This window comes from Chlamydotis macqueenii, chromosome 5, assembly GCF_036417535.1.
Source record: "Chlamydotis macqueenii isolate bChlMac1 chromosome 5, bChlMac1.mat, whole genome shotgun sequence".
NCBI classification, from domain to species: Eukaryota; Metazoa; Chordata; class Aves; order Otidiformes; family Otididae; genus Chlamydotis; species Chlamydotis macqueenii.
Window position 1 is genome coordinate 60,634,771 of NC_141560.1, and position 24,321 is coordinate 60,659,091.

Below are 24,321 nucleotides of genomic sequence, written 5' to 3' on the forward strand. Positions count from 1 at the left end.
TGTTAACTTGCAAGCACAAATTTTACCTCATCCTGCTTCTTACTGACCTCCTTTTTTTTTTTCCATCAGTGGATTTTCAGCAAGAATGGCAATAACAAGGCAACAAGCAGCAGAGCTCAGACAGATGGCCTTTAGGAAACCAGCTGGGCTGAACTTTGGAGTACTTTAAAATATATATATATTTGGTGAAAAATGTAGTACACGTGATATTAAAAATTAGGTCTTCATTCAATATTATGCACAAGTTAAAGAATTCAGTCTGCAGTGGCAAATCTGATGATCAGAAGGCAGTCAGATCTCAAGGCAGAACTGATATGTTTCTAACTTGCAAATTATTTTGGACAGACTGTAAGGAAAAGCAGTTTAAAGTAAGAATGGGAACGTGGAGTGGGTGGATATTTAGCATGGAGACTAAGGATTTCTAAGCATAAGGAACAGCATATAAGAAAGTGTGAAGATAAGAGTGGGAGAACAGTACATTAAGTGTCATTCAGGAAGGCAGTTCAAAAGGAAACTAGAGTGAGAAAGATCTGGAGAAAAATCTATTGTCTTACAACATAAAGACAGTGACTTTAGAATAGGAGAAAATCCAAAATGAGTTGAAAATTATATGAGAGTAAAAAATGTTGCTCTCTTCCTCCTCCTAAACAACTTATTATTTGAAAGAAACATGCAAATTTGTTTAGGAGGCAGCATCAATCTTTGATAAATTGCCCAACAGAAATCACTAATCATCATAGTCTTTAATAATACCAGGAGATAATATTACCACTAAACATGCTTATACCTAAATAAGCATCACGTAGTGAGTAACACAGAGTCATTTGGGTTTCTTAAGTCAAGCGGCAATTGGAGAAAATATCGTCTCAAGTTCCCAACTCTGCCTACATCATAGACAAAAATAAAGGTATAACTAGAATGTGATGTATGATGCATGCAGTCCAGACAGTAGAAAATTCTCTAGGTTTCTCCAAATCTGACAGAAGTAGAAGAAAAAGAAACCCAAATGACTATGTGTCATTAATTTCTTAGTTAATGTAAAAAGTGGAGGGGAGACACATAGAATCGGGGGGGGGGGGGGAAATTCATGTCCTTTGGTGCTGATTCATTCTTGTTTAAGAAAAACCTTAAGGTTGTTAAATGAAGTAACATTTTCAAATGCAATTTTTACATATAAACATTCTATAAGCTATTCTGTTTTCCAGGATGGCTGGATATCAACTTTATATAATCTGGAAAAAATTACTACCAAAGGCCTAACTTAGATAAGTTCAACTTAAATAAGTTGAAGGCAATTAGGGCAGAAAACTATTGCTTAGTGACCCAGGAGTCTTGTTGCTAGTCAAGCAAGAAATTTTCCAAATGAAGAAATTAAACAAAATTCTTTCTTTCCCAATTAAAAAGGGTAATCCCAGAGGGCACAGTTAGTTGAACAAACCCACAGAAAAATAGCTTTCTTTAGGATACTAAAATGCAATTGTGGTCTTTCAAGCAGGGAGATTATACTCACAAGAAGACTTAGGCAAAAAAGTCATTGAGTACCTCAGCATTCTCCATGTCCTGGGTAACTAGGTCTCCCATTTCCTTTTGGAGAGGGCTCACATTCTCCCCGGTCTTCCTTTCATCCCCGACATAGCTAAAGAAGCTTTTCTTGTTGCCCTTGACGTCCCTGGACAGATTTAATTCTGTCAGGGCTTTGGCCTTCCTTAACTGCTCCCTGGCTGCTTGGACAATCTCTCTGTAATCTTTCCAGGCTTCCACCCTCTACAGACTTCCTTTTTGTTTTTCAGTTCATTCAGGAGCTCCTTGTTCATCCATGCAGGCCTCCTGGTGTTTTTGCCCAACTTCTTCTTCGTTGGGATGCGTTGCTCATGAGCTTGGAGGAGGTGCTCCTTGAGTATCAACCAATTTTCCTGGGCCCCTCTTCCCTCCAGGGCTTTACCCCATGGCACTTTACCCATTAGATCCCTGGAGAGGCCAAAGTCTGCTCTCCTGAAGGGTAGAGAGCTTACTACACACCCTTCTCGCTACCCTAAGGATCTTGAACTCCACCATCTCATGGTCACTGCAGCCAAGGCTGCCTTTGAGCTACACATACCCCACCAGCCTCTCCTTGTAGGTGAGAACATCTTGATACTGATCTAAGTCTACTAGAATTCATCTTTCTTAGTCCTGTTTCATAGCACTTTATCAGCTATGCTAGAATTCAATATTGCTATTGTCATTACTGTCTTAAGAAATTGTGATGTTTATCTAATTATGCTTATTTTATAACTTTATATACAAACCAGACAAAATAGTATTCTGTATTTTTCTACTTATAAACAATTTGTATACAGTAAATATATAGTCTGCATACATTGAGATTTATTGTCAGTTACAGGTCTGCCTTCCTGGTGCAGGAATGACACTCCCACAGGGACTGTGGAGTTCAACATAGTCATGAAGAATCTGGAAAAAAGGGTGTGTTCAGCTGATTAAAGATGAGATGGGATAATCAGATCTAAAGCTAGCCAAGGCAGTTTATGGGATACTGAGCACCTGAATGATTAAATGGTAGGTCAAATACACTGTTGAAAGATGCAAATGAAAACACATGGGGAAAAATAACCATAAAATATATTTAGCTAAATTAGAGCCCATCATTATGTTTTACCATTTAGGAAAACGATCTGAATAATTTTGGACAGTTCTCTGAAAACAGCATTCAGCAACAGCCAAAACGACAAAATGTTACGAATTAGTAGGAAAGTATTGAGAACAACATAAGATTATGAGTATATTATGCCCAAATCTTCAAAACAGTTCTAGTCACATCTCAAAAAAAAACCAACAAAAAACCAAACAAAACCCAATGTAAATAAAAAGAGTATACAGAAGAAAGAATGGTCAGAAATTGCAAATGGTTTCCACACAAAAAGGACTTCAACTTGAAGAAGAGACATTTCTGGACAGAAACAGTTTAGAAATTTTAAATGTTGAACAGACTTGAGAGGGTGGCCTATTAACTATTTGCTCACAATTCCTCACAAAACACAAGGATGAGGATGCCAAAAGCAGTTATTAGGTAAACAGTTTAAGTACAAGAGAAGCTCCTTCACACAGTACATAATTAAATAATTGAATTTGTTATCGCAGTAAGTTATAAAAGAAGTGGCGCATATAAGTGAGCTCAAAAAGGGATTAGATGCATTCAGAGGAGAGATACAGTGGTAGTTATACAGCCTCTGGATCTGGAAAGCCCTAACCTGCAGATAGTTTAAAATAGTGAGAGTTAAAGAAGGTTCTTGCTTTTGGCACAAGATAAACATGATCTTCTTGTGGGATTAGGTCAATGGTTTGCATGACCCGGATATGCAGTTTCAGCATTCACTGGTGGAAGTAGGTTTAATTTCTGCAAGAAACTGATTTTGAGAAAGTGAACAAAGGAAAATGTTACACCTATTATGAGTAATTAGCGATGCTGAAGGAAAGGATGGATAAAACAACAGAGAGAAGAAATTAATGGGAGAAAAAGACTTCTTTTTCCTTACATTTTTCTAGTCAATACAAGACAATACATGCTCAGACCACAGCCAGGACTAAGATCCTGCTGCCATAGGATGATATTGTGCTCTATTCCTTAGGAATTCTTGAAGAAGTAAACATATCTCAGTCTGAAGAATGCCTGGCATCTCCCAGCTTTGTTACATTTTAGATTCTTGCATATAAACAAACTTCAGATGTTTTTAAGAGGCCATTTGGGTGGCAGGCCAGTGAAAGTATTTTCAGTTCTTTAAGATTCATTATACAAGAAGTACTGGATTTCACAGGAGAAAAGACAGTGAGCCAGCACTTTTCAAACTTTGCACTTTTACATATGCATAAATACATTTGCACACACACACAAAATTACATTCCCAGTTTTATAGCAGTATGAAGAAAATTCCATTTGACTGTAATACTATTTAATAGAAGATAGAGGTGAAAACCAGTCTAGAATCTTCTTCCCCTCCTTCTTTCCCCAGAAGAGCAAGAAATTGAGATTGGTGTGAAGGTTTACACACCCCTCCATCACAAAGGATTACTGCCATTCTCATTTTTTTCCCTTCTCTTAACCTACCAGTTCCTTCCTTTGCTATCCCCTTGCCTATCATATATATTCAATTAAACAGAGCTGCCTACATTCCTGCTCTCAAAGTCTCATATGTGCCTTAGTCAGAAAAAAACATGAAAATAATCTCTTCTCAAATCAGCAGTACAAACTGGGGAAATGTCTTAACATGCTTTTGCAACTCCCACTGTTTTTCTCCCACAAAATCTATACCAGTAGAGTGCAAAGGAATACATCAGACTGAGAAGGAGGCTGTAAGTTATCTCTTCTCTTTCTCTAATTACTATTTCTTTCTAGTTCAACCAGTATGAAAATCAGGTCTCAGTAGGTAGGGAAATGCAAAAAAAAAAAAATTAGTCTCAGATATAATGGATGGCCTTCCCCCCGAGATATTCAAATTTGGAAAAAAAAATTAGAAATACTATGTATCAGGCATATAATTTTACAATTCTAAAAGTTGTTTCACACTGTAAGTAATATTTCCTTTGTGTACCTAGTAAGCTGACAAGTAAGAGTAAGCTAACACTAGTAAGCTAATAACAAAGAGATAATATACACACAACCAATAAGCTAACAACAAAGAGATAATATATATCAATATAACTTTTCATGCACTATTGCTAGATTCTACATCATAGGCTAGTTAGACTAGTTATCCTACATCATAGGCTAGTTAGAGAACTAACAGTCCTTGCACAAGATCGAAGCAGACAAACTAATTCTTGTCTACCAAACTTTGTAAGCAACCTACTTTCTTTTCCAGTAATGAAAAGCACAATCAAAGCTTCCACTCACTACAGAAAGGCTTTGAAGAGACAGACAGTGCATTTTGTTTGTCTCTAAACTTCCAACTTTTCTCTGTGTTGTATTGCGCAAGACTAAGTTAATCACTGTGCCTTTAACCTTAGGGGGGCTACATCTTATCCTCATGTAAGGCCTGCAGGACAGGACTAAGCAAGGAAAGCTTCAAGCATCAAATCTTGGGAGTACAGGCAAGCAAAGGAACATGATACCAAGGAGGGAATGATTCTCATTTTTAAAGAGCTGTTATGCTTCATTCATGGTCTCTGAATACCTATTCCATTATTACCTTCACCCAGAAGACAAGTTACTTAGAAAGCAGCAAGCATCTGTCTTTTGTGGTGGGAGAAAGGGAGTGTCTCTTAATGTAAGAACAATTAATTGTACATTAAGGAACTTAAAGTAATTAGTAATTTCTAAACTAAAAATGTAAAAATTCTTACCCACAGACATCACAAGAGGTTTGCTTGACCACTCAGGGTATGGCCAGTATGAAAACTGTGGGGAAAAAAAAAGTCATCTCTTGATAACAGACTAGGGAGACCAGGAGTTAGGGAGACAGACTAGCAGCTGCAATACTGCCTAGAAGCTGCAATACTACCTACTTTTCAAACTAATAATTTAAAATGAAACATCATGGTTTCCAGAAAACAATACAATTTTCCATGTTTTTACCATATACTTGAGTTTTATTGTGTAGTATGGCCCCTGTTATCTTGCAAAACATCTTCTTCAGCTACATATCAAAGTGCATACTCTGCTACACCTGAAACAGCTCATGGAACTAAGTAAAGCTTTATTTTGAGAAAGTAACCAAACAATCGTTTTCAATCCTAGTGATAAAGATGTTGAAGTAATTCATGGAACAGGAGAGGAAAAGTGGAATAACAGTTAGTATTATGCAGAATTGGTTTGAACTGGAATATGCCTTTCCAGTTCACTGCCTCTTCAGCTGAGGTGGGTCAAACACATGTTGAACTATACGTTTACGGTGCAAAAAGTATGAATTTCTCAGTAGTGAGAATTGTAGCACCTCTAACATAATCTTGATAAATGTGCTAAGACTGGGCTTGTTGACCTTTTTTGCACGTACATTCTCAAAATACAAATCGCAAATGATTGTCTGATGATAGAAAACAGCCTTATGTCACTAATTTATTAAAATTATTTGCTTCTATTAGAGTTTTGCAATATTTCATCTTTTTGGCTGTAAAGAGAAATTGTCTTAAAAATAAATCAATTTAATAAAACTACAAAATTATATATTATATATTATTTTTATACATCATTAAAGTAATGGATTTATTATAAGGAAGATACATGTAATTTCAGTCTACCTTGTGTGATAGCTTCCACAGTCAGTTTTATAGGTATGCTTTTTCTTATTTAAAACATTTCATTCCAGCTCTTGTCTTTGGCCCAGGGAGGAATTGTTATGAAATGTTAGGCATCATTTTATCACATATGTTTTCCAGGTTCAAAGCTGCTGTGATATAAACACAATGCTTTAGTATCAGCATTTAAAATGGTATATTTTCTTCCAATTAAGAATAATTTGGATTAAGAACTTTATCTAAACAAAATATATCCACAAATATTTGCTACAATGTAGGAGTAAAATATTTTTTTCTATCCATACGATGACAATTTCTTCAAGGAAAAAGAATAAGGGTTTATGACTTTTTTTTTTTTTTGCTTTGGCACATAAAAAAGGATTAGAGAACTTTTCAAAAGACAAAGTTCTTCCAACATCCAAAAATTAAATTCTCACTTCAGTATCCCCCTTCCCCTTGAAACTCTCATGTTAGCAGTTTTGCCTTAGAAATTGTGTTTTGGCATCCATTATGAAACTTTCTCCAGTTTACTTATATCTTTTTCTCAATTCAGTTAAACTGAAGCAAATATTAGCTTTACATTAGTCCTATTGTAGTTATTAGAATTGGCATAAAGAAAGCAAAACTTGCTAAGCTGAGGAAGATTTTTTTTTTCCTTACAGATAATGCAGATATTTGCTTTTACTTGTCAACTGAAAATGCTGTTTTGATTCAAAGATTGATCAATTTGGATATGGCCGGATACAGTTGCTAAACTGTGATCTAAGATTTCTTTCAAATGTTTCTAACAAAACCAGTAACACTAAATTTGATGCTTAGGCCCATTCTGTACATCATCTTCAATAAAAGAGTTATTATAATACCACATGCCTTCAATAGATTGAGAGAAATGAGAACACGTATAAAGGGGATCTTTTATGGAGACTCACTTTAGTCTAAGGCCATTTATCTCCCTAAGTTTTCAGTTTGCTTGGTTGGTTTGTTTGGTTTTTTGTTTGTTTTTAAGTCAACTTAACTTCCTGCCCTAAAATCAGGAACTTAAGTTAGGCTCTCTGAAACTCTCTCTTCCCAGCTGACTACAGGAGAAGCCCAGGGAGACAAACTTCATTAGGTTTAAATTAACCTTTTTTTATATAACTCCCTTTCCTGAAGTGACTTAGTTGAGGTTACCTTCCAGATAAATTGCTTGGGGCAGGGGAAGCAATAGTGGGCTAAAGAGAGATAGCTTCTATCAATCTCTTAATTTTATTGGCTAAGAAATTAAATTCTCAAGAATTAAAATCTTATTTCTCTTTATTAATCTTCTATCCAAATACCACACTGCAGTCATTAGGAAACCATCTTCCCAAGAGTTTTGCTTCACAAACGGAAAGAAATAAGAAAGCTAGAACTAAAGTTACTAGGTGTTTTATGAACACTTAATGTATATTTCACTAATCTTTTTTCATATCTTTCCTGTATTTCTTCTTTATAAAAGGTGACAACTGACTACAAACAAGTATCACTTGCCAAGCTAGCTTAACAAACAAGATACACAATGTCTAGATCTGTGAAAAAAAAAAAATCTATCTAAAGATAAATTAATACCAATTATACTGTTTGATCTGTGTAAATATGATGATGTCAAAATGTGTTGAACATGTTTCTAAGGCATGTAAAGATTTCTTCCAACACAAACTTTTTTATTGTTGTTAATATTTCTTAGTTAGAACAATGTTTATTTTAATTTCCATGGTGCTTAATGGCAACTCACAAATTCATTTTCTAAGTGTTCCCTCCAAGTGTTTTGTTTTTAACCCCATTGGAGAAAATAAAAGTATATTTCTACAGAATGAAAAGGATAAAGTTACTAACTGAACATGCCATTTTTGTGGTTTTATTAAAGGAAATATTTAAATTCAAAGTCAGAGCTAGCTATGATTTTTTTCCCCAAAATTCTCATTATCCAGTTAACTCAGAAATTATTCTCTGAGGAAACAACAGAATCTAGAAGATAAACAAACAGGGCAATTACAATACTTTCCATAACAATTCATTTGCCAACCTGAGTGAAGGGTACCATACTTTTCCATCATCCACGTGAAAGAAAAACACTTCAATTCTAAATGCACATTAAGCATGATTTTGAACTAAGTTGAGGCAAAAAGCAAATTTCAATCACATAGCTTGTTTTAATTACAACCAATACCTTAACTGAAAATTGTACTGCAGAGCTTCATGAATATTTAATGACAGAATAACCAGTTACACAATATGAGTGCTTTTAGTATTAAAAATTACATTTTTTACTTAAATTTTTGCAGCGAAGTGGAGTAATAGAATTTTATTTAGTTTACTCATCAGGTTTATACTCTGTCTTCATCACTATTGCTGCAACTACACCAAGCCAAAAATCAGGCATTAGTAAGTCACATAACTTTTCTAGTGAATTTACTCTGCAAGGGCCTGCAGGAGTTATTTGCCTAATTGACTTTCATAAAGCTACACAGTTGAAACCCTTACTATGATGGTTTAATATTCCTTAGGCGGGTCTACATATTGAAAACACCCTGAATATGCTTTTCATTTGTACATTACTCAATCTTTATAACTGAGTGGAACATCAAAGTTTCACCAATTTAAATAATTATTTCATAGCACAAATGCAGCATAAAATACTAGAACCACGTGTTTAAGAAAGTGAGGAATGCAACAGTTCAGTTCTAAACTATTCTAGAGATTTGATTCTTCACAGTGTACCTTCACTGTGTAATGGCACATCTTTCACTATATCCTGCAAATATTTTGGGAAAGTCGAGGTTTGGGGGTATTTGTATGTTTGATTTTCAAAAGACGTGTTCAAGAACCTCAGAATATTCAAAATACTAGCAACATAATTCTTCAGCTTTTTCAAATAAACACTGCTAATACAGCTAAGATTTACCACTGTGAAGAAAAAATTATAATTCCCCAATGCACTTAAGTGAAACTGGCCACTGTATCTTACTTCCTCCCCTGAACTGTTTATCAGATGTTTGTATTGTGTAATACTGTTTCAGGACAGGTTCTAATTATTAAATTCACTATAGTAAAACTCATTATGTTATCTAATAGTAGCTGTCCGATCTTCTGCACTTCTGAACTAAATTTCACTTTTCTCACATATCTAAACCGTGTTGCACTTTAAGTTAGCAAGAATGCACAGTTACATACTCAGTTTCATGAAGTAACTTCCATCCCTGAACATCCATCTAGGTGGAGCACTGAACTCAGTGGGAATTATGTTTGATGGTTATGGACAAAAGCATAGCTTTTGAATATTAGTTAGCCAAGCTAACAATTATTTTTGTCTTCTAGTTCATTAACTTCAGTTTCTGATCTAGATTGCAAAGGACTAACATTTTCACAGACAGTAAGCTACCATTGGTGGTATGAACAGAGAAATTGGTGTTACATAGGTGTTATCTTAGCATTCCATATCTTCTCTTCTATAACTTGTATACTATTTTAATGAACAATTTAATTAAAATTGGTTTATGAAGCAGCACTTACTTTAAAAACTAGCAAAAGGTCAACATGCATGTCAATCAATCAAAAAAATAACATAAATATTTTTAGAGATTGTCAGAATAACAAGTAGCTGACCTATGTAACTCGTATGCACAAGACTCCTATTAACTTCACTAGATGAGACCTGCAAATGAGAAATTAGCCCAACTGTTTCAATTAACAGAAGTAAAATTTAAAATGCAACCAAAAAGCTAGATTTACCTCTCAGAGGAATTTAAGGAAGGTCTGGAACTGTCATGGTCAGCATAGCACCCTGTAGCACAGGTGAAGAAAGGATAGTGAAAATTCAACAGGTTGATGATTGGAATGCTGTAGGCAGGAGCTTTCTGTTTTAAACATAAAAAGAAATAAATTTAATGTTATCTAGGCCAAAAATGTGAGCTTTTTGTTTGTTTAAGCAAAACAAACAACTCCTTCCAAACAGATGATCAAGCAAAGAAAGAAAACAGGATGTTACCACAGGTTAATTTCTTTCAAATAATCCCAGAATAACTAATCAGTGACTAACAGAAATAAAGTATGTAGTCAGTTTGCTTAAGAACAAATGATCTTATTCTGCCATTTTTTACTGAAGCTAACTTCAAAAAAAAGGGCCCCTAGAAATTTCTAAAGTGATCTGAAGGAAGCCAGAGGGGGAGTTCTTTGGCGAGCATCTGTTTAGTGATGCCGGGTTTTCTGATGTTATTGAAAACTCACGGAATCAAGAGGCAAGGAGAAAAAAATAATAAAGTATACATGGCCTGATCCATAAAACCAATATTTGCATACTTTCATTAATCTTCAGAGAAAGAGTCCAGTATTTTGCTGGACTAAATCTATGGCAGATGATTATAAGGAGCAGGTACAAGTGAGCAGCATATGTGATGCGGAACTCCTAGAGTTTCATCAGCCTTAGAGCTTCCATAATGACCTCGTATATGCACAAACAAAAGGACATCCATTACTGGAGAAACAACTGCAAAGAACTTTTCATGGAACAGATTCTGGAGCCTCAGTTGCCTTCTTCAGATGACGAGAAAGCAGATAAAGGCCGCTGTCTCTGGATATTACGTTATTCTCCCTGGCTGAGCTTCAAAATATTTGCTGCATAAGGAAAGTCTAATTAGAATGGCTGCCTCTACTCAGACAGCTGACATTTATTTGCCATGGGAGGAACCTGTCCACTAACAACATTCCCATAAGCCTGACTGATATGCCTGAAGAGCAGACTGAGTGGAGTCTATAGCCTGTTTCCAATGACTGCAGAAACCTCAGATCTTTTCCCTTTGGACGCTGCAGCCTTGATGGGAAAAACTGCAATAGAGATGAGGGTCTGTTTTACAATCTAATAGTGCTCTGCACTGCTTTGGAAAGAAGATAGACATGGACTGCCACCAACTATTAAAACTTAATGTGAAATAACAGGAGAGTTATCAGCATGTAGTTTTCATGATCTGTTCCACACACATTTGCAAAAGTTTTCCAAAATAAAGATATCAGCGCACAGACAGTTTTGTAACCTATGCCTCTCTACATGAAGAAACAAGTTGTTTCTAAGTAACTGAGCTAAGAAAACCCATTCTTCAGGTATTTAAATGATTTTGCATCTTATCTCCCTCATTATAATAAACTCACTTGTCTCCTAGTCTGCTGCCAGTCTAGAGGGACAAGACACAGCTTTTGCTGTGCCTGGTTTTGAGCTTCACATACAAAGTTGCCAGCTGGCAGATCAAACAGAACCAATGATGATTTCAGCTCACAGTGGAGCCTTTCCCCCTTAGCAGAACTAAGCTGGGTCTCTCCTCTCTTACCACACCACTGATTTTCAATTGTAGGAATGTAAAATGTTTGAGATACTCTCTTGCAAAATTCAACAAGTTCAACAAGTTCAAAGGCTACTGGGAGGGAATGAAGGAATGGCAGGGAAGAAGCAGGAAGGATAGTTGGCTGACAAGAATAACAACAGCATAATCTTTGTTCCAATGAAAACAAAACCAAAAATAGATTTTGAAAAGGATAAATGCATAACTAACACTTAATGAAGGCTAGTGGACAATATACAATGAGAAATGTGTCTCTAACCAATAGCCATATAATTCTTTTTTCCTTGGAAAAAAGCTTATGTAGCCATGTTGTCTGTTCAACTCCCTCTTCCTCCCTGCACTGCAATAGCTTTTGAAGCTGATGATTAGTTACAACCAAAGCTGACCCAGGGAATAGCCACTATTAGGCAGTTTGCATTTCCATGGCAGATACAAGTTCAGGGGTACAGCACTCAAAACAGAGACTATATACAATAGCTTTGAGATACAGAATAAACTGATGTCATAACAATTGTGGCGAAGGTACCAGACAGCTCTATGGACAATCAAGTTTCTATATTTCAAGTATTTGACCATTTCATGAAACATAAAAGCTACAGTTTCATATATCTCCTCCCATTGTCTTCTCCCCCTCCCCAATTAGGTTATTTCTATAACCTATTGTCAATAGTAAAAGTTACAATATTGTAAATGAAGCATAGATGTGTTAATTTTACAGGCGTACTATATGTAACCACAGAAGCATTGCCCAGGCTTGACATAAACTTTTGTTAGAATTGCAATGATTATCTTTTAATAAAAATGTATCAATAAATATTTATGGATCTAACATTTGGACTTCTCTATGAGATCTGTTAAAAAAAAAACCAAAACCAACAAAACGCAAACCACGACCTCCAAATCCACAATCAGTTCTGTTGACATTTTTGTTCAAGAATAAACCCATTTGGAAGGTGATTGTCCAATACCCCATGCAGAACAGTTGAGAAGGAAAGCAAACAAAAATTCCACATAGAGGTTGAGAAAGATACATGCTTCCATGCACATGGAAGTTCGTGCAGCTATAGAGCTACAAAATGTCAAATTTCTCAACAGTTAAAAAAAATGAAATATTAAAATTAAATCCCAAAAATGCTCAGAATTTATTACAGAAAAATAGTGTAATGAGGTTGCAAATACAAGCTATTCTGTAGTGGAAATGAGAGAGGTGCTACTATCTATGTAACATTGCAACTATTATTTTGAGAAAAACTATAAACCACGTACATAGTAGTAGTTTATTCAGACTTTTTACAAAAATAAAGTAGCCCAAATGTACTCAGAAGTATTAGAAGATTAATGTGTGCCCTAAATCCTATGGTACTACAGAGTACCATAGTGTCTCTAAGAATGACTTCATCTATGTGTTTACCAGCGTAAGGACGCCTGAACAAGAACATAAATCACTATCTAACAACTGAAACAAATTTAAGAAAAGTATTTCTACCACTGATACATTCTTGATACCAGACCTCTCAATTGGAGTTCAAAGCATAGGTTAAGGAAAACACTGGAAATAATTATGTATCTTTTGTGGATTACCATATTTCAAACTGAACAGCACACAGTTAAGCAGTTTGAGCCAATCTCATCTGAACCTTGAGGATTCTTCAAGAAATTAGGAATAAAGAGAACAGAGCAGTTATATTGCTTTCAAATAAGGTTCCAATTTTTCCAAGTCTTCTTTTCCCTAACTTGATCCTCAGTAGAAGACAGAACAAGGCATAGAAACTGAACTTACAGTTGCCAAAATAATATGCCTTCCTTTATATGGAATATAAATAAATAATATAAATAAATAATATAAATAATATGCCTTCCTTATATGCCAAAATAATATGCCTTCCTGTGTTCTGTGAAGGAAGTTGAATTTCCTGCTCTCTTCTAGAAGCAACTGAATGTTCGAGGCTTTGAGCCCCAGAGAGATGCTAAGGATTCCATTAGCTACCATTTCATTTCTTTTCTTTTTCATAGCAGGGTTCCCACAGCTGCCTCAGGAGCAAGGGCATTCCAGACTGACTATTGTAATGTTACAGAGAGGAAATCTACACAGTTCAATGCTCTCCGTATGTTGATTTTCATACTTGATACCATGGGACTGAAGGAATTTAGAGAAAGGTCAACATTTTCCAGCAACTACTGTCACATAAGTCATGAAGAAGCAACTGAATTAAGTAGGGATCCAACTGTCCCTTTTGACACAGGCACTTTGGGATTTATACAGTTAGGTCACATTTTGCTCACAGATAGCAGCACAAGGCACCTGGAACTATGTGGCAACTCCACCCTCTAATACCCTGAACATCTTTGTCATATTCTTAGTCTCAATCTCCCTGTCCCAGAAAGGGCTGATAAAGCACTATGGCAATTTGTACATAGTTTTGGAGATTTTTATTGCTATAGCAACTGAGTGTAGGCATTTAAACATAGCAACAGACTTTTTATAGCACTTTCTTGGATGTCAAAATGACATGTTGTTTTATTTTCTAAGCAGATGCTCAGAAGATAAGTACACAAGATGATTGTACAGTACCCACCTTCAAAAGGAAAAAAAAAAAACCTCCCAACTTCACAACTTCTGAATCATAGAAGTAGACAGATAAGTATAAGGCATATTGTGAGTTTAAAGGATTTTGTTCTGAGCAAGCACATCACTAACTACTACCTGAGAACAAGATCAGATGAAAAACTGTTGATTTGTTCCCATTTTGTAAAAAGATACATGAGAAATGTACAAAGTCCTACTCTGGAGGGAAAAGGAACTTTTCATCAACTCTGATCTTTCTCTGTTAAGCAACAGAAAAAGGGAAGTTGTAGTCCTGTTATGATGAGGGATCAAAATCCACTGAGACAGACCTTTAGTTCATGCATACAGGCAAAGCTTTGCACATTCCAAACACCGCAACAGTGACTTACAAGAAGCGAGAGTTTGACCTGCTGTGCAGTTTACCTCATTTTCACAATAAGAAAGGCTACTTTTCTTTGGTATAGTATTTTTCTCTGGGTCCTTTAAGTTCTGTGTAATTTCTACAAGTATTCAGTGAAAAACGTCCTTTAGTGTTTAATGTAATTTCTGAACACATTCCTAGACATGGAAATACCAAGCAGCAATAGGACAGATTTCCTGGAGGATCTTTAGGTATTATTCTTTCTGTTATGGTTATATGTCAGCTTTGTATAGAGTGGGATGGTTGATGTTTGCCATTTTACCAACAAAAATAATTTCAAATCAGTTAAGCAGGAAAAGTCAAGGATTTTTTTTTTAAAAATCCAACAGGAAATGTCAACAGCTTCTTGTATGGGTACAAAGTTGTTAATATTCCAGTGAGTCTATTAAATTAGCACACAATATATTAGTTTTGGAAGGGATATTTTAATGATGTGGTTTATGCAGGAAAGATTTCAAACAAGTCCCAAAGCTCAGAACATAGATTTAAAAAAAAAAAAAAGAGTTTTATAGGATGAAGTTTTAGAATATATCCCAGAAATTCTTTCTCTCTGTCCTCCACTTTCACTTAATTCAGTGAGTAAGGAAAGAGCAGTTTAAGTCTCCCAATCTTGCTTTAAGTGTCTAAATTACTTGGGAATTCTGATATATCTGTTTGGTTTTCTGCAGTCTGCTCGACTGGCTACTGCACTTAGTAGAGACAGCTTTTAGAGCAATGTTGATAATTATATCTATTAAAGAATAGGAATAAGTTCATTAACTGCAACAGCCCTCAGGGAAGTCAAGATGATAGGCACAACTATACTTGCACAGGGAACTAAGCACAATATTCAAATGTGCTTGTAAGATTTTTCCAGTCTGAGATGATGTGCAGAACATCAACTTGACTTAGCACCTCCTCCTGGGGCAAACTCCACTCTCCACTGTAACTAAGCCCCTAATTATATCATGCTGTTTTAACAAGCCCAGAGGTCAGTCACATTAATTCACTATCTAAAAAGAAAACTACAGGAAATTCAGTGACTGAAATTGCAAAGCATGTGTGCATTTTTATGCACTGTTAAATTTTTCCCCTTCCTCTCCACAAGCTTTCCTTCAACTTACGGCTAGGCATTTTATTTTTAATTTCTCTGTTCAGCAGTTAGAGCGTAGTTCAGCACAACTTTGGAAGTTTTAACAGTAAATGTTAATTGACATATCATGCTTTATTATATTCTCCTATCTGCATAAATACCTCCCTTCTAAAAAGACCTTTTCATAGATATTTCAGAGAAATGAGGGGAACATTTTAAAATGAAGTAGTGGATTTTTCTTTTCCAAAATTTTGGAAACAGATGTTATTCTATGCATCTTACCACTTGTTAGTGCATCACTCTAAGTTCAAAATAGAGTGAAAACAGATCCAGCTCTGGGTCTGAGCAGATTCTCCTAGATTTCAGACTCTTATTTCCTGCTAACTAACATAGTCTTTACCTTTGTGGTATTCACTAAGAGCCTGATCTGGCACCACTGAAGTCAACGGAAACTTTGCTGATGATTTGAAAAGCAAAGGCTGAGCCAAATTCCCCATGTATAACTTCAGCATTACAAAACATTCTGCAGAATTATATAAACAATAATAATTTTACTCTGAAAGCAAGCCCCTAGCCCAAAGCAATTGCTGTACTTGACCCAACAGCACAGAATGTCTATCATGTATCTGTTTCCAGGATGCAAAACCTTACAACTGGTAAGAAAAAAATGTGCAACTCATACATAAAATGCCCCCCCACCTTTTTCAGCTATTAATTGGGAGGTGGCAGTGGTCATTGTTGGTTTTGTTGTTGTTTAAATCTTTCAGATACTTAATACATTTGGTAATTCCTATGTAAAATTGAATGTCTCAAATTATTTTCCAGATTGTAAAATTAATGATAGAGCCATTGAAATAAAACAAAGTAAAGAAAAATAAAGTCTATTACATCTACCAACTGAAGAGGATTAATTCCAGGGATGCTGTTAGAGCCCAAGCTCTCAAATAAAACCTAAGGCTACAAGTCCACTTTCTCCAAGTATCAACTACCTCTCTCCTTTTCAGAATTCTTAGGACCTACTTTCCAGGGAGAAAAACCGAGTTATTTCAAAGAGCTGCCATAACAGTCATAGTCTCAGTTCTCCACAATGTGACAGAAGCAGTAATTCATGTCCTGAGTCACTAGTTTATAAGCTTTCAAAGATCCATCACCCACTCAGATTTCCTTTCTGTCAGTGATACTGAGATCCAAAACATCTTTGACCCACTTTTCAAAGGAAGTACAAGTGGAGAACACATCAGAAGGAAATTCTTCTACTTAGTTTACAGGAAAGCTGCAAGTTAGGACAGAAAAGAGATTCCTCTCTGCCCACAGATCCCCCAGATCTTTAAATAGCCCACAAACCTTGAAACAGCAAGGATGTTCTTTCCCCTTCCACTCACAAGATATTTCATGCTTCTTTTTTTTCTGGACTTACACACTTCCTTAAGAACAGCAACTAGAAGAAGTAAGAGAACTCCGTGACATGTAAGGAACATACACAAATGGCCCCTGAAATGAGAAGCTTTCACATCTGCCTGGTCTCAGTACCAACTCCCTATACCTCAGTTGTCGTACTCTGTCTTATCCAGCTTTTCAAAAAGTAATTTGACACCATACTATCATTAAAAGCTGTCAGAAAGTAGATTGATCCAAAGTAGGATGGAAGAAGCTGGTGCTAAAGATTGGGAATATGAGTCGAAGCTGGTGCTAAAGATTGGGAATATGAGTCTGGCTGCTAGTTAATTCTTAACTTCCACTGCTTTGGCCCCCGATAAGTAGGACTATAGTAGTTAAAACTGACTCAAAGATATAGAAAGATAGGAGGTAGGGAGGTTTCATGTCCACAGCCAATTTAGGGCTTAATCCAGGGGAGTGTAAAGTCGATTGATTTGCATGAGTGAAATACACTGATAATCCTTAGGTGTTTTATCATAGCGCTGATGTTAACACACAATTTTCACTATGTACAAATGAGCAATCTGTACTTTTTATATTAAATTACACTTATCATCATCATAACATCTTTGCTGAAGATATATTTACCTGTAGCCACTATATACTATATTCTAAGTTACAAAATAAAAAAGGATTGTATGGAATAAGAACAATAGTTGCTGAAATGCTACAAGGTATCATATATTAGAAGTATATACTTAGTTCAGACGTGGAAGAGTTAGACACAGACTAGTTATTCCAGTCCACATACAAAGTTAAAAATAACTTATTTAAACTTAAATGCCGTCTAAATACTGTCTAAAGTTGCACATCCTTGTACAAGTTGAAGTGATGCATAAAAGGTCACAAGTAAAGTAACACAGGCAAGACCAGCAAATCAGAACGAGGGCCTTTGGAGGCTAGGAAATACAAGAATATTAAAAGAGTGAGGACTCTAGTATTCAGCATTTAATATATTGGACTGTTTCTTAATTTCCATTGTTAGTTCTAAAAAACTTAGATTTCTATGTGTTGTATTGTTAGATCATTATGCTCCAAGTTTAGTATAATTGTTGATTTAGGATATAATTGTTGATTTAAAACATGAAGATCAGCTAGGAGATAAACCTAAGTACTAAGTTGTTCACTAATGATAGTCCAGAGAAAAATAAAAGGAAAATTAATTACAACTTTTGCAACCAGATCTGAAATGTTCTAATAAGTAAGATTAATTTATCACTTCTCTTGAAGCTGGATGAAGTGAATTTTCATTAAAACATACACAACATCTACCATATCAAATATAAATGCAGTAACTGCAGGAACACTGTATATGCTCAGAACTCTAAACTCACCCAGTCTTTGCATAGCATAAACCAAAATCTACTGTCTAATCACTCTGCAAAGACAGAAATTTGTTGCTAATTACAGAGAATTTTTCACCAGATGAAATCATGCTATATATAAATTGAAAAAATCAACTCACTAACAAATTCTTATTAATATAAGTTAGTAACAGAAACCCGATTCTTCAATTTCAGCTATCATTTCCTCGTACTGACCTCATTCTTTCATGTTGTTTACATATTGCTGTCTGAAAAAGAGAGCTTAACATACACATTAGTAAGACAAAAAAGTGTTTTAATTTGCGAAGAAAATAAAATACACTTCACTGCAGAGTACCTACAAAACAGCACAGATAAAACTGAAACATCAGTAAATATTGTGGTTTTTCATACTAAAGCAAACATGCTTTAACACTTGAAGGTGAAGGGTTTTTTTTCTCTGCAGCATTCCGATTAGAGATAACTTCACGGTATTAATTTACATCTAATAGAATTAAAATCAAACACATACTGTATGAAGAAATGGGTCTGGAAATATCTTCTTAAAAGATAGGTTCAAGACACAAGTAGGTAATTCATCAAAATGAACAACTCTGGCACTGTTAAAAGCAAGCATGTGGGAAGGAAAGTCATACAATTAAATAAAGAAAAAAGTAGTCTGTTAAATATCTGTTTCCCTGTAACATGTACTGCTGCTAACTAAGACTCTCTAACGGTTAGCACAATACAGATAACAGTATCTGTGAATCAGGTTGCCTTGAATTACTGACTACGTACCCTTATTATTCAAGTCTCAGTACAATTAACACAGCTTTTTCTTTTTGTATATTCCCAAACAGTACACAAGACGAACAAGAACAAGAAGAACTAGGTTTCTTTAACTACATCCACTTTTTAAGCAGCTAAAATTTGAAGAAGAGGTAGAATTGGGGGCGGGGGGGGGGGCGCATGTGGAAAAAGGTAGAAAGAACCAACCACTCGGTATCACAACAACAAGGTACTGTACCTTTAAGGAGGAAGTATGGTTCCGTTCTGTTTCACGGCTGAAAAGGAGCTTATTCTCAGTTATAGAGATTACTTACCTAAAACTTCAGTTATTCCTCTTTTTCCCCTCAGGCCAGCCTCTCTTTCACTCTTGGGAGCTTTTACCATTTAAGGTCAATATTACATCTGGCTCTAGTAACTTAAGAAGCTAAAGCAATTTTTACCTCAGAGATCCAACAGGCTGTCTAACATTAGAACGAGAGTTTAAATTTAAAGTAACTCTTCAGAAAGCCTCTTTCTTGCCTCAGAGAATTACAGAATAAAAGGCTTTCCTGTTCCGGCATAAGTACTCTGAGTACAACACAATGCAGACATTGCCATCAGCAGTCTTCAAGTTCACTGCATATAAGGCTCTACTTACTCATTTCTGATTAAAATGGGCAAGTAGCAAGAACAGATGAAATGGTTTACATCATGTTATGTTAACCCTTAGAATTTTTTACGAAAACAGCTGCTACTGTTTTTCATCTTCCCTCTCTTCCCCCCACTGTTTGGTCAGAAGGAGTCTAAATTAGAAAGCCAGTACAAGGCATGTGAACTCTTAAATAACATTGGCTTCAGTCCAGTCATGGGCTCTGCTCTCCACTTGCAGAATATGAATAATTCCCATTGAAGTCCACAGAAGTTGATTGTATCCCATGAGTAGCTACAAATGGGGCATGAAGAGGGGAAAAATAAAAACAACTCAAAACATTTACCACACTGAATTCAGGTACCTGCTGAGGAATCACATGCATATGATTCAGAGCTCAGCTCTGAAACAGACACAGACCTTACTCCAGCCCTTTAGCCAATCAGATTATTTCTTTATAAGTATTACAATTACATCCACAGATTCTAAATGCTTATGCCATGTGCTGTAAGGTTGTTAAATATAAGCAAGCCAAACTCTATCCAAAAAAGTGTTCACAATTCAAGTAGAGACGAGAGAGCTGAGGATGGGAAATGTCAAAAGATTGCACCAGAATGCATGTAAAATTATTAGATAGTGAGTTTGGAGGGGACATATTAGGGCTGCTTTAAGAGAATGGAGCAAATGATGATACTAAATTAACTTCCTTTTGATAATGGCTAATAGTAACAGTAGCAAGGCAGAAACAGATCAGACCAAGGAAAGTAAGGATTTGATTATTTGACTTGGAAAGCACACTCAATAGGAGAGTGATGCATGAGAACATGATAATGCTTGTAGGAGAAGTGGGTGAAGTTGAGTCGATCACAACGTAGCATAGCCCCTGTAACGGAGGGAAATAAGAGGTTTGGTACCTCATTTGTGCTATATCAGACTTGATGTCATATTAGGAAGTCTATTATTCTACACTTAAGACAAGTTTCCAAAATCAACATAGTAGAAAAAGTTCTGAAAAATTTCTCTAACATTGGCATTTAAGCTTGATTCCAAGATAATGAGAGTAGCTAGATGTTTCAAAAACCATTTCAGGTTTTGACGTCCTTTGTCCACTTACACTTTGTTGCACCATTACTGGCTCTCTGACAAGACATTTTAACATATCTCCTTTCATCTTCTTTAATTACTATTTTATTACCCCAAAACTTGGGCTCTGAAATATTCTCTTGTGGCTCAGCATGGTTACAGTCTTCCATCTAGTTATCTGCAGCTACAGAAGTCTTTCTAGCATCTGTAATTAATCATTTTTCAGTTTTATTTTCTCTGAATTTCTAGGCTACAAGTGTCAAATGCTTAATTTGGCTGCAATAGCACTTGTGTTTCTCTTAAAACTGCATGCATCCTTTTCATAGCAACGACTGCTTTGAACCCAGTTTGGGCAAGAACAAGTTGCTTACTGCATTTTAGCACTACCATCCTCTGGGAAATAAAACTTTTCAATTTAAGTTGCTTTTTCATTGGTCTAGCATCCTATAACCACTGTTGGCCAAATTTGGCCAAAATTTGCTAAAGTAACGGAGGTCTGAAAATATTTTCAAGTTCCCAGAAACTTCATGAAGTCAGCAGCTTGTAAAGGAGACTTAAGCTACTGCCCTTGCTATGGGAGAAAGTTTTGTTTCTCTTTCGTTTGGCCTATCCACTTGCACCACACAAACATGACCTCTGCTGTTTAAGTAGTATTTAGGGGACATAGAAGGACCCTGGAGGTACTCATGAGAAGGGCAAAATGATGCTTCCATCAATCTTCAGCTCCTGAAACTGCTTGTATATTTTTATATCCTATAGCATGTTCAATGCTTTGGCAGGTGCTTTGCTCAAGGATTTAACGTGAGTGATCTCTGGCTAAATGCAAGTGAAACTTGCTAGCTAAAATCCAAGTTTTTGAATGAGCGAATCTTAGCATCTAAAAATTAATTATTTTAACTAGATTGTTAAGATTGTATAAAGAAGGCATAGTAACATTTTTATTTGGGGCTTTTTTATTTGTTTGCTTTTGTTTTGTTTTTTAAGATCCAGTGATATCAGCTTATTTTAAAACATTCTAATATAAATGGCTAGACATATACAGTAGCAGCAAACTCTCCCCCCTTTTCTCACATCACCCAATATACTTATGTTGCCAGTATTATGGTAGTGTATTCCCCAGGAATAGCATAGAATTATTCTTTAATAAATATTCTGAAGTATCTAAGAGTTCCTAGATGTAGGTAGCTCTCTGGAGGATACATATGGGCTGGCAGTGGGATGTATGTGCCCCCATCAGTTCCTGTTTTCTCAATTTTCACAGCTCTGTGACTTATGAAAGTAGTGCAGTATGTATCAATGCTAGGTTTCATGAGCTGGGCTCCCTAAGTTTTGAGATTTTTACTTGTGCCTTTGAAGAGATTAACACAAAAACTAAAATCCTGGTCATACTGAAATAATTGAGAGTTCTGCCTGTAATGCTGAAGTATAAGTAAGACTTCATGCAGGATCTTCATTTTGGGGGCACAACCATTTTCAAGCGCAAACTTTGAGCAATAGGAGACAAGTGATCTTGATATACTCTTTTTTTTTTAGTTTTGGTTTTAACAGGGCAGACTGGGAGATAGGAACTTTAAGTCGAAAGGCTTATTTAGGTAGAAATAGGTGTAGGTGTTCTCATTTGAGCTTTAGATGGGCTTAGGATAAAGCTGTAAATTCTTCACCATATGTACAGAGTAACACATAGAAAAGAATTACATAAAAGAGAATTCCCATATTATTTTGAAGAATTTATACCTCTGGACTTTAAAATACATTGTATTAAAAATGTTGCTTATTATATTTTTCTGCCCAAACATAATAGTCATCCATGTGATAAAAAAGAAACATGTTACAGCTGACAAAGTGTAAGTGGCAAGATATGATTATATGCTCTATTCTTTATTCAGTCACTGAAGTATAAACATTATTAATCAGGCAGGATAAACATTTGCAGCACAGGTGATAAATAATATTTGCACTTAAAACTGGAGTTCTCTCACATGATTTTTCATATTTCATCTTAAAAACATTCCAAAATTATTTTTATGAGTTTAGACTTTTGTCCTGCCACATCTAGAACGCATTTCTCTCCATCTCAGGTCCACCTCACAAATGCCAGTGAGCACTGACAATTGTGTTTATGGAATCAATTGTATTCACCATCCTCATCATCTTATTTCTCCTCAACTGTATGGAAAAACTAGTTATCTGAGTCTCAAGTTTATGCCCAAGATTTCCTGTGTACCTTCGTTTCCTCGCACAGAATTTTGTAGCTAATTGAAATACTTAATCTGGCATCAGATTTGTGTTTTGTGGGGGTTTTCTGGCTTGTATGTTGCTACTGCTATAGTGCACACAAAAGTCATCTTATCACACCTGTTGGCATTCATTATGCAGATCTCTTATGTATGCAGCTCTGACACTGTGACAATCTTATCTGCCAGCTTCATCCAGACAGGAGATAAAAACAAAGGAAGAACAGGTCTGATAAGTAAATCCGTGTCCTGGTTTTGGCAGGGATGGAGTTAATTTTTCCTCTCAGTAGCTGGTATGTTTTGGATTTTGTGTGTGAAGAATGTTCATAAACACCCTGATGATACCAGTTGTTGTGAATGAGACCAAGGACACTGTCCTGCTTTCCAAGTCTCGCTAATTTGCAGATGCAGGAAGCTGGGAGAAAGACAGACAGCATAATTGATCCAAACTGGCCAAAGAGAGTATTCCATGCCATAAACGTCATGCTCAGTATATAAGTGGGGGCAGGCGAGGGTGGGTATCTGCCTTCCTGGCATCCATCCTTCCTGCTTGTTTTTGCTGGCATCGTTCCCCTTACCTTGCTGGCTCCCTTTTTTCTCCTTTGCTTGCTGCTTGGTTTTGTTTCCGTGATCGCTGCTCGGGACGGGCTGTATCGGTCATTGGGACATCGGGTGGTGAGAAAACACATATTGTTCACTTTGTATATTTTTAATATCCTTATATTCTGTTATTATTGTAGTTTTCCCTTTTATTTTAGTAAATTGTCTTCATCTCAACCCACAAGTTCTCCTTCCTTCCCAATTCTCTCCCCCATCCCCCTGGGGAGGGGGAGAGTGAGCGAGAAACTGTGTGGTGATTTGGGCTAAACCATCACAATCGTTACAAAAAAAAATATACAAGGCAAAACATGCAATAAACTTTCCACATCTGGGACTCATGCATTCTGCTGAATATTTAATTCCAATTGGAATCTATAATTCTTGAACTAAAATATATGTTGGTTCAACAGGATTATATTAGCCAATATTCACTCTGCCAGTCAGCTGAGCAGCTATGCTAGATTATTTATGCAAAATGTAACAAAACTTTACAATACTTTTAATAATGTTTATGGAGCAACCTTTCTAGATAAGTCTTCAGAAAGGTAGTTTTGCTTCCAACTTTCTACAGCAAAAGAGAAGCACTTTATATGAATTAGAAATGTTAA

General features: G+C 35.9%; 1 protein-coding gene across 4 annotated transcripts in view; it reads right to left on the reverse strand.

The window, feature by feature from the left end:
- Nucleotides 1-19,585, reverse strand: part of IRAG1 (inositol 1,4,5-triphosphate receptor associated 1) — a 66,875-nt gene extending 47,290 nt beyond the window's left edge. For 2 of the 4 annotated variants that reach the window (XM_086749419.1, XM_086749416.1), the window contains exons 1-3: nucleotides 19,407-19,463; nucleotides 9,979-10,103; nucleotides 5,338-5,392 (exon numbers count right to left, since the gene is read on the reverse strand). The gene's annotated coding sequence lies outside the window, so the exon portion shown is untranslated. The other 2 variants (XM_086749417.1, XM_086749418.1) reach the window with 2 other exon arrangements.
- Between the last annotated feature and the right edge of the window lie 4,736 nt (nucleotides 19,586-24,321).